Below are 9858 nucleotides of genomic sequence, written 5' to 3'. Positions count from 1 at the left end.
TCTCTCCCTCCCCCCCCCCCCCCCCCCTTTCCTGCCCTTTCAGGCCTGTGCTTGGATGAAGAGTCTCGTTGTGAATTCTAGGGGGGGAGCCCACGTTTCCCCCCATTTTTGGGTATTTAATCACCACTGGGGGTTTTATTTTTTACTATATTCAGGAAAAAATACTGAATTTTCTTTTTACATTATGTTATAAAACAACTAATATTACCCACTTTTTTGGTAAAATATAAAAGACGGGGTCACGTCGGGTAAATAGACACCAAACATGTCAAGCTTAAAAATTTCACGCACTCGCGAAATCGCAAAAAACTAGCATACCCAAAATTGGCCATAGGCGACACTTTAAAAGCTTTTACCGCTCATCAGTTTAGTGTTATCAGTGATTGATAGCCCTAAAATTATTGCTCTCACTGCGACGTTTGCGGCGATATGTAACATGTGCGGCGTAATGAGCGTAATCGTCGTTAAAAAAAATTGGGGGGGAAACTTTAAATTTTTTTCCTATTTTTTTTCCACTTAACTTTATTGCTATCACAGAGGGGGCTGAGAAACCCCTCTATGTGATAGCAAAAGAGGTGACAGGTCCTCTTTATGGAGACATCAGGGGTCTCTAAGACCCCTAATGTCACCTAGGACCCCCCTGAAGAAGCTGATGAAGCAGAGATTTTAACGGGCATCACTGCCTGTTTTCAAGTAATGGGCATTTCCCGCTCGCGCGCGCCGCACGGCTACATCTAAGAAGCTCCCGGCCTGCCGTCTATACACAACGGCCGGCCGGGAGGTAGTTAAGGACCTAGTATGACTTTCAAGGGGAACCCCATGCACTTTTTTATTTATTTTGTTTTACATGGAGTCCCTCCTAAAATTTCTACCAGAGAGGTCTGGTATGACTTTTGGGGGGAACCCCATGCTTTTTTTAAAATGGGGTCCCTCCCAACATTCCTACCAGACCTAAAGGGTTGTAACAAATTTCATTTTTTTTCTTTAGAAATGTCATTTTTGCTGCAACAGGTTCTATACATCGTACAGATGCGCCACTTTACAGGCAGTTTAAGGGGACCACCCAGGCACAATATTTAAAGGAATTTGTCATTTTTATTGTTACCCTTTAAGTGATGTTATAATCACTGCTCCTTCAAAAACTGTATTTTTTAAAAGTTTTGTTTTCATTGATTCCTGTCCCTCAGAGCAGTACCCGAATACCCATACACTTTTATGGCCAATAAATTGCATGTAAGGCTTCAAATGGTAACATTTGATTTTCAAAGTTCTACCCCCATAGACTTGCATTGAGTTTGAGTTCAAACTTTTCCCATGTTCTAAAGTTCGAATAAAAAAAAAAACATGGGTGGTTTTCCCACAAGGCATTTTGACAATTGTAAGAGGTCACTTTGTAATATATGTTTTTGTTTCACATGACTATTCCTTTTCATATTATTCTGTGATATGTATTTGAATTTTGGCAGGAAATAACATCATTATGACGTGTGGGATGTCTCTTCATGCACCTGGCATATTATCACTACGTCTCTTTGATGAAGGGTCCAGAAATGTTAACTTCTGATGACATGACGTGACATTTCACAAATAAACATATCAACGAGATATTGATATCGGAACTTTTTTTTGTGTGCACTGGTGAAGCACTGTGGCTACCCAAGTTCAAGACTACTGTTCAGATGATGACGACTCTGGATTGACAGATGAGTCAGAGCTGAATCCGAAGAGATGGCATATTACTCCTCACCCAGCTGATACAGCAATTAAGAAGAAGATCGCTCAGTTAACACAAACCCAGCGAGAGGTATGCCAAGCTGTTAAGAGAATACAGGAGGCTCAAGCAGATTTATGTTGAACACTTGTGAGAGTGACGGAAGCACAAGCTAACTGGTCAGACCCTCGAGTCAACATTCCACCAGTTGAGGAAGTCCTCTCCTCTAATGGAAGGATTCCTAGAAGAGTTGGAGAAAGAAACACACAGTTCATGGCCGGAAAGAGGTGTTATCGCTGTGGAGAGATGGGACACTTTAAAGCTCAGTGTTCAGAAGGAGAGTATTCCTCTAGCCCAATTGCAGGAGCTGCAAGGAACACTAGAAGGGTGTTGTTCCCTAAGCCAGCGGGAAACTACCATGGGCCTCAGTGAGGGAGCAAGCTGGGTGCCTAACCCCTTCAACATGCTCCAACTTACAAAATGCAAATCGAACACAGGAGAGGCCAAAGCTTATACTCAAAGCCTCACCTGTTTTAACTAAAAGATCCCCTGCTTGAGTGTATAATCCTCAAACACGGGAGAGCAGTGCACACCATACCCCTCAATACCCAACAAAGAGTCAAAAACTACCTTCACGAGACAAGAAGAGAGTAGGAATACAGACAACAAATAGTGCCTTGCATACTGAACAAAAAAGTTAATTTCTCGAAGTGCTGATTGGTCCTTCACCTGTTATCCCTGTTTAAGTGGAAGAAGTGTTCGTGAAAGCCTTATTGGACTCTGGGGCTCAAGTCACGTTAATCTATCAAGATTTCTATGAGAAACATTTGAACCACATCCCAATGACAAAATTGGAAGGCCTTGAGATTTGGGGCATTGGAACTAAAAAACTCCCATGCGTAGGGTATCTTCAAGTCAAATTGGAATTCAGCCCCACTGTTGAAGGACAATCTGGATCTTCAATCTCGATTTTGGAATTTCGATTAGAGCCACGAGGCTCTAATCAAAATTCCATTATCGCGGGGACCAACACTGACTTAGTGAGACAACGTCTTGCTCCTTTTGTGTCTGAAGAAAATCCTGCCTCTGATAAAGTACACCCTGCACTACGTCCTGTTTACCTCCCAGATAATACACGAACAAAAAGGCAGAAATAGGCCATACGTGGAAATTAAAAGGTGCAGAAAAGATTTTAAACCGGCAGAAGTGGCCTGCCTTCTAGAAAATGCCTTAAAGTGCTTGTCAGGAGCTAAATGGTTCAGTTTGCTGGATTTGCAGAGTGGGTATCAACAAATACCCATGCATCTGGAAGATAAAGAGAAGACTGCCCTTAACTGTCCTTTTGGATTCTTCGAGTTCAACAGAATGCCTCAAGGTTTAACCAAAGCCCCTGCTACTTTCCAACATTTAATGGAGAAGACAGTGAGAGATATGAACTTGATAGAAGTAGTAGTATACCTGGATGACCTGGTAGCCTTTGCAAGAACCTTTGAAGAGCATGAACAACATTTAGAGAAAGTTCTTAAACGGCTCAATGAAGAGGGACTGAAGCTCTCTCTAGAGAAATGTTAGTTCTGTTTACCTTCAGTTACCTACTTGGGACACTTTGTCTCTGCGGTTAGGTGGCAACAGATCCCAAGAAATTAGAAGCTGTAAAAACATGGCTGAGGCCTCGTACTGTCACTAGACTTCGAACCTTCCTAGGGTTCTGCTCCTACTTCCGTGGAAGGATTGGTCAAAACGGCTCGACCTTTGAATGAACTGCTGAAAGTGGATGGAGAAAACAATAAACCAGTGTCTCCTGGGTCAAACCCTAAAGCCAGAGGGCCTAGGAAGTCCAACAAATCAATTCGAACAGAGTGGACTGGACAATGTTAGAAGGCTTTTATACAGTTAAAGAAAAGTTTAAATGAAGCTCATGTACTAGCCTACACTGATTCTACTAAACCGTATGAATTACATGTTGATGCCAGTAGAGAAGGTTTAGGAGGAGTACTGTATCAAGAACACGATGGTACATTACCTCCTGTGGCCTATGTAAGCCAAAGCCCGAACCCCTCTGAGAAAAACTATCCTACCCATAAGCTGGAATTCCTTGCTTTGAAGTGGACAGTTGTGGATAAACTGATAGATTACCTATATGGGGCAGAGTTTGTAGTGAAGACTGATAATAACCCTTTGGCATACCTTCTCACAACTACAAAGTTGGACGCCACGGGGCATCGGTGGTTATCTGCTCTGTCCTGTTTCCAGTTTAGTTTAAAGTACTAGGCTTGAGTTGGAAATTGAGATACTGATGTTCTTTCCAGAAGACCATACAATTCTGAAGAAAAAGGAGGAGGATCGAGTTAAAGCCCTGTGTCAAGGAGTAGAACATTGAGAAAAATGGGCTGCTATGGGCCGAAGCTATTGGAGTGATGGCTGCAGGTATTCCTAAAGTGTACTGTAAACCTTCTCAATTAGGAGACGATGGGCTGACTACCTTCATTCGTAAAGAACTGAGAGAAACACAAGCCAAAGATCCTGTGATTGGATTGGCCCTATAGGTATTGAGGAGTGATCAAAAACACCTTTTTTTGACGGATTCTCCCAAAGAGGCCAGACTGATTCATAAAGAATGAGATAAGCTACAACTCCGAGATGAGGTGGTCTACCGAAGGAGCTCCTCGGACAGGGTGGAAGAACGTTTACAACTGTTCCTCCTGAGAAACATAGAAGAAACGTACTGAGAGCCCTGCATGATGGGCATAGTCACCTGTGATTTGATAGAACTTGGTCTGAGACCTATTATACTGGCCTTACATGAGAACTGAGATTGAGAGCTACTGTCACTTCTGTTTTACATTGTATTCAGAAGAAGACTTTACCCTCCAGAACCACTCCAATGAGTCATCCTCAGAGTCAAGGACCAATGGATATGGTGTGCATTGACTTCCGTTGTGTGGAGCCTGACACTTGTAGACAGGGAAACACCTTAGTGGTGACTGAAAATTTTACTCAATATGCCCAGGCCTACCCAACCAAAGACCAACGGGCCTTTACCATAGCCAAAGTGTTAGTAGAAAAATGATTCGTCCATTACGGGTTGCTTAAGAGAATCCATTCTGACGAAGGCCGAGACTTTGAGAGCAGACTTATCAAACAATTACTAAGCCTGTTGGGAATCCAGAAATTCAGAACAACTCCCTATCACTCTCAAGGTGATGCTCAGCCAGAAAGATTAAATCGTACCATTCTTGATATGCTGGGTATACTGAAGAAAATCAGCATTGGAGTAGGCATATTTCTGCCGTTGCCCATGCCTACAACAGCACTGAAAATGATGCAACAGGATACTCAACCTATCGTCTTATGTTTGGAAGAGAAGCTTAGTTGCCGGTAGACTTAGCATTTGGCTTATCAGTTGATCAAACATCTGTTGCTTCACACAGAGTTTATGTGTAGAGGCTCCGAAGAAATCTAGTGTCTGCATATGAGAAGATAGCAACATGTTTTCCTGGCACACTCACAAGCTAGCATGTAAAAAAACTTATCTCACACTAAGGTTAAAAACAGAGGTTTGGATACACGTCTTCTGCAAAAAATGTGAAAGTTGCACACCCGCGCCAAGGCACCTCTTATAGTGCGGTCCTAACTCTAAACTATCAGAGTCTCCATCTTGGAGCACATGGGGCAGAAGATAAGATTGGGTGCAGGTTTGTCAGGAGGAAACCAAACCCCCTTAAAGGCACAGAGACGCACAAGGGATCCCGCACATCCCAATGGCAGCTGAGACCCCCCATGCATCACTGCACCAAATCAGTCAAGCAAAACAGATGACAAACGCACTCATCAATTCGTTACCAGCTTTACAGCAAGGTGCACACGGAAGGGCTTTAAACAGTAAAATAGCAAAAAGTTTTTCTGGCACACTCACAAGTTAGCATGTAAAAAAACTTGTCTCACTCTAAGGTTAAAAACAGAGGTTTGGATACACGTCTTCTGCCTATGAGAAGACTCGGTTTATGGCAGATAACAGAGAACAGCGAAACAAGAGGAATTAAGATTTGAGAGTATGAGTGCAGAATCTACAGCAAGGAGAGGATTATTGAGAAATCTGGCTACTGCTAGACACAAGTTGGCTGACAGATGGAAGATCCTCTGCCCAATCTACCAGAATCAGAAGGAACTCCCACTCAATCAGGAGTGGAGGAAAATGAATCCCCTCAGTTCACATCTCACCTAGCAGATGATTATCGTGATGAAGGCCCTTCATGGCTTTTAGAGTCAAGATCTAAATGACTTGTGTGACCACCTTGAGAGACTCACTTATGATACACCTGGTCATAGTACCGAAGAGGCTATAACTACAGTACGAAGGTCACCCGAGGTGAATGCTCTGTCTGCGGGATTAAAAACAAACTCATGCCCAACACAGGTCATCAACACACATTGGTGGAGATTCCCTCTACCCACCTCTTTTATCAATCAATATCACAGATTAGCCATATCTGTACATAGTTAAAAATGTTTAATTGGGGTAATTTATGCTCACTAATTTGCCAATTTGCTATTACAAAGTACCCTTTGGTGGGACCCAAAGGTCTCAGTGGGATGGTTAGAATGTAGCCACTACATGAGTTGCTACAGAATTAAATACATGCTTTCTTGTAAATAGTTAATCACACTGTGCAGCCTGTGATGCAGAGAGATTTGTGGGGGTTGTAGTGCAGCTACACGTAGAGATTGTGCTGTAAAGCACTGTAAATACTATGATTCCCAGAAGGCTGTGCTTCAGAATGAGAGAAGAGGGTTCAGTGAGGTTCCAGATTACGCTCAGTCTGGGAGAGACCAGCAAGCTGTACAGAACGCTATGTGTAGCTTGCGCAGACGAAGGGAAGCCATAGACCCTGTGTGGAGCTGTCTAGGGGAGTGTATACAGCCTGGAGAACACCCAGAGAGAGGGCTCTGCCTGAAAAGCTGTAATCAGTGCCGGTGGACGGTCGTTTCTGCGGGGAAAAGTGTAACCTATACAGTGGCTATATCGCAGCCCACACACGCGACCGCATCCAGTGAATGAGAGATCCACTGAGGCCTAGCACCCCACGTGGTGTCAGGAAGCGTCGGCGAGTGATCTTCAGCATCCTTCTGTGTCCAGAGGCTGTCTTCAAAGTGCAACTCTCTGACAATAAGGATCAAAGGTGGTTGGCTTGAGAGGAAGGGGATGCCTAACTCTCGCTGACGAACGCAGGACTGATTCCGGAACTGGTGAGAGGCCTTTGTCCATTTGTATTCATCATCATTACTACTTCAGTGACAAGTATGGGCCCCAACAATGGCTAGCCTAGATTATTGCTACTGGCCATTAGCAGTGGTGTATTTAGGTTTGGGGCTGCCCTCGGCAAGACAAAACTTGGGCGCCGCCCCCACACACACTAAATTTACCCCACCCGGCTGTGGTCTCAGGTGGGCTCTGCAGGGTCTGTGGTGGTCTTAGACCCTGCAGAGACCCCCCTGACAACCTGCAGTCTGCAGGATCTCAGGGGGGTTGTGCAGGATCTGTGGTGGGCTTTGGAGACTGCAGTGCCCCCTACGGATCCTGCAGAGCCCACCAAAGGGTATTGCGCCGCCCACCTGAGACTCTTTGGTGGGCAGTGCAGAATCTATGCTGGGCTCTGCCAGCACAGTCCTCTTATCTTGCACGGCCTGACCTCTTTAGAACACCGCCTCCTCATCCTTGGTGCCCGACACTGCCTCCTTGTTATCTTCGCCGCCCAACTGGAGCTCCGTCTTCGCCCCCCGCCTCTTCCGTCTTAGGGGCCACTCAACAATTTTTTTCTCTCTTGGGGGCTGCTTGCCAAATTTCATACTTTAAAATAAAATATAACTATATCTGGTTTGTTACTACAGACACCAATATACACTCACAATAAGGCCCCTTTCATATCTGTAGGTTTAGGTGCGATTAGGGATTCCTGCATCAGAAACTTGTTTTTACTGCATCAGGAATCCCTAATCTGGCATTTACAAGTGGCAGCTGTCACCTATTCAAGTTAATGATCAGGTGGCAGCAGCTGCATGTAAACGCCTGCACACCGCATGTAATGGTATGTGATATTACATGCGGTTAGAAAACACTCTCCCTGAATGCACAATCATTGCGTCCAGGGAGAGTGATTGATTCCTAACCGAATGTAATCATATCACGTATCTTTACATGCGGTGTGCAGGCATTTACATGCAACTGCTGTCACCTGATCATTAACTTAGGTGACAGCTGCCACTTGTAAACGCCAATTCAGGGATTTTTGCTGCAGGAAAACGCAAGTTCCTGACGCAGAAATGCCTAATTGCACCTAAAGATAGAGCCGTAAATGTAGCCTAATACACTTCTGCCCCCCCCCGTACACATAATAAAAATACAACCCCTGTACATATAAAATAATACCCCCCCCACACACACACATGGGGGGACATGGACTGGGGTTGTAATTATATATATATATATATGTACCCCTCACCTAAAATACAATACAAACGCCTAGTTTGCCTCGCGGCAGATACGCCCCTGGCCATTAGTATAGAGAGCCAGGGGATATTTGGGACTGAGATATGGCAACCCAGACCCTAAAGTCAGAGATAACTTTAACCACCTCCCGGACGGCCGTTGTAAAAAAAACGGCTGGCCGTGAGTTCTCTAGATCTGAGCAGGCGTCTTTAGGCGTCCGATCAGCCACAGCGAGTTACCCAGGCTGCACGCGAGCGGGAAGTCCTGAAAGTTAAAAACAGGCAGCGATGCCTGTTAACATACAAGCGATCCGCTGGCTATGGAGCCGGCGGATCGCTTGTATGAGGTGCCGGTATGTGTGCCCCCCTCCTCGGCTCCCCCCTCCCGCTGTCACACTGGTCCCAGGCTCCTCATAGTGCCTCTCTGCAAGGAGATCAGAGTGAGATCGGTACACAATCTCCCTATGGTCCCCTCTCCGCTGTCAGAATGTGGAAGTGATGTATACTGTATTACATCACTTCCACATTCTTGTGCCACTCTCCAGCTTCAGATGCTGGAGAGAAGCTGATGAAGCAGATCTCTGCTTCATCAGCTTCTTCAGGGGGTCCCTAGGTGACATTAGGGGTCTTGGAAACCCCTGATGTCTCCATAAAGAGAACCTGTCACATATCTTTGCTATCACATAGGGGGGATTCTTAGCCCCCCCATATGTGATAGCAGTAAAGTTAAGTGAAAACATATAGGGAAAAAAATTAAAGTTTCCCAAGAAAAAAATAAAGTTACACATAAAAAATAATTAAAAAACATTTCCCCACCCATACATACACACATGCAAATATGCATTGGGTGCGCATACGTGCGAAAACAACGATTGCACCCATTATGCCACACATGTTACATATCGCCGTGAACGTCTCAATGAGAGCAATAATTTTAGGGCCATTAATCACCGATAACACTAAATTGATGAGCGGTAAAAGCTTTTAAAGCATCGCTTATGGTCTATTTTGGGTATGGTAGTTTTCTGCAATTTCGCGAGTGCGCGCAATTTTAAAGTTGGACAGGTTTGGTGTCTATATACCCGAAGTGACCCCGTATTTTATATTTTACCAAAAAATTGGGTAATAAATGTTTTATACCAAAATGTTTAAAAAAACTTGTTTTTCTTCAAAATGTTCAGTAATTTTTCCTTAATATAGTAAAAAATAAAACCCCCAGTGGTGATTAAATACAACCAAAAGAAAGCTCTATGTGTCCCCACAAAATGGTATAAAATTAATTTCAGAACAGCGTTGCCTGATGGAATAAATGTCAGTCAAAATACCGCAGCGCTGAATACAAAAAAATGGCCTGGCCAGGAAGGGGGTCTAAACACGTGGTCTTCAAGCGGTTAAACAGCATAGTACCGTATATGTCAGCTAAAAGATAGCAGCGGTTACAGTGTATCTGAATAACAAAGTATACAATTTAATATTATTTCTTCTTGCTATTGTATTTTACTTGTTTGCTGGCCCACCTTAAAAAAGTAATTTCCCTAGTAACATTCTTACAAAACTTCACAAGGTGTGTTGGTGTGCTGTGGATCCTGTATGGGCGGTGTATGCTAGCTTGAGGACAGAAGTACTCGGGTCATTCTGGTGGCTCCTTCAGGGGTGAACTC

Source organism: Nanorana parkeri, unplaced genomic scaffold (assembly GCF_000935625.1).
Source record: "Nanorana parkeri isolate BGI_ZX_2015 unplaced genomic scaffold, ASM93562v1 scaffold1122, whole genome shotgun sequence".
NCBI lineage: Eukaryota > Metazoa > Chordata > Amphibia > Anura > Dicroglossidae > Nanorana > Nanorana parkeri.
The sequence above is the reverse complement of the archived record's forward strand: the minus strand, read 5'-3'. Positions refer to the sequence as shown.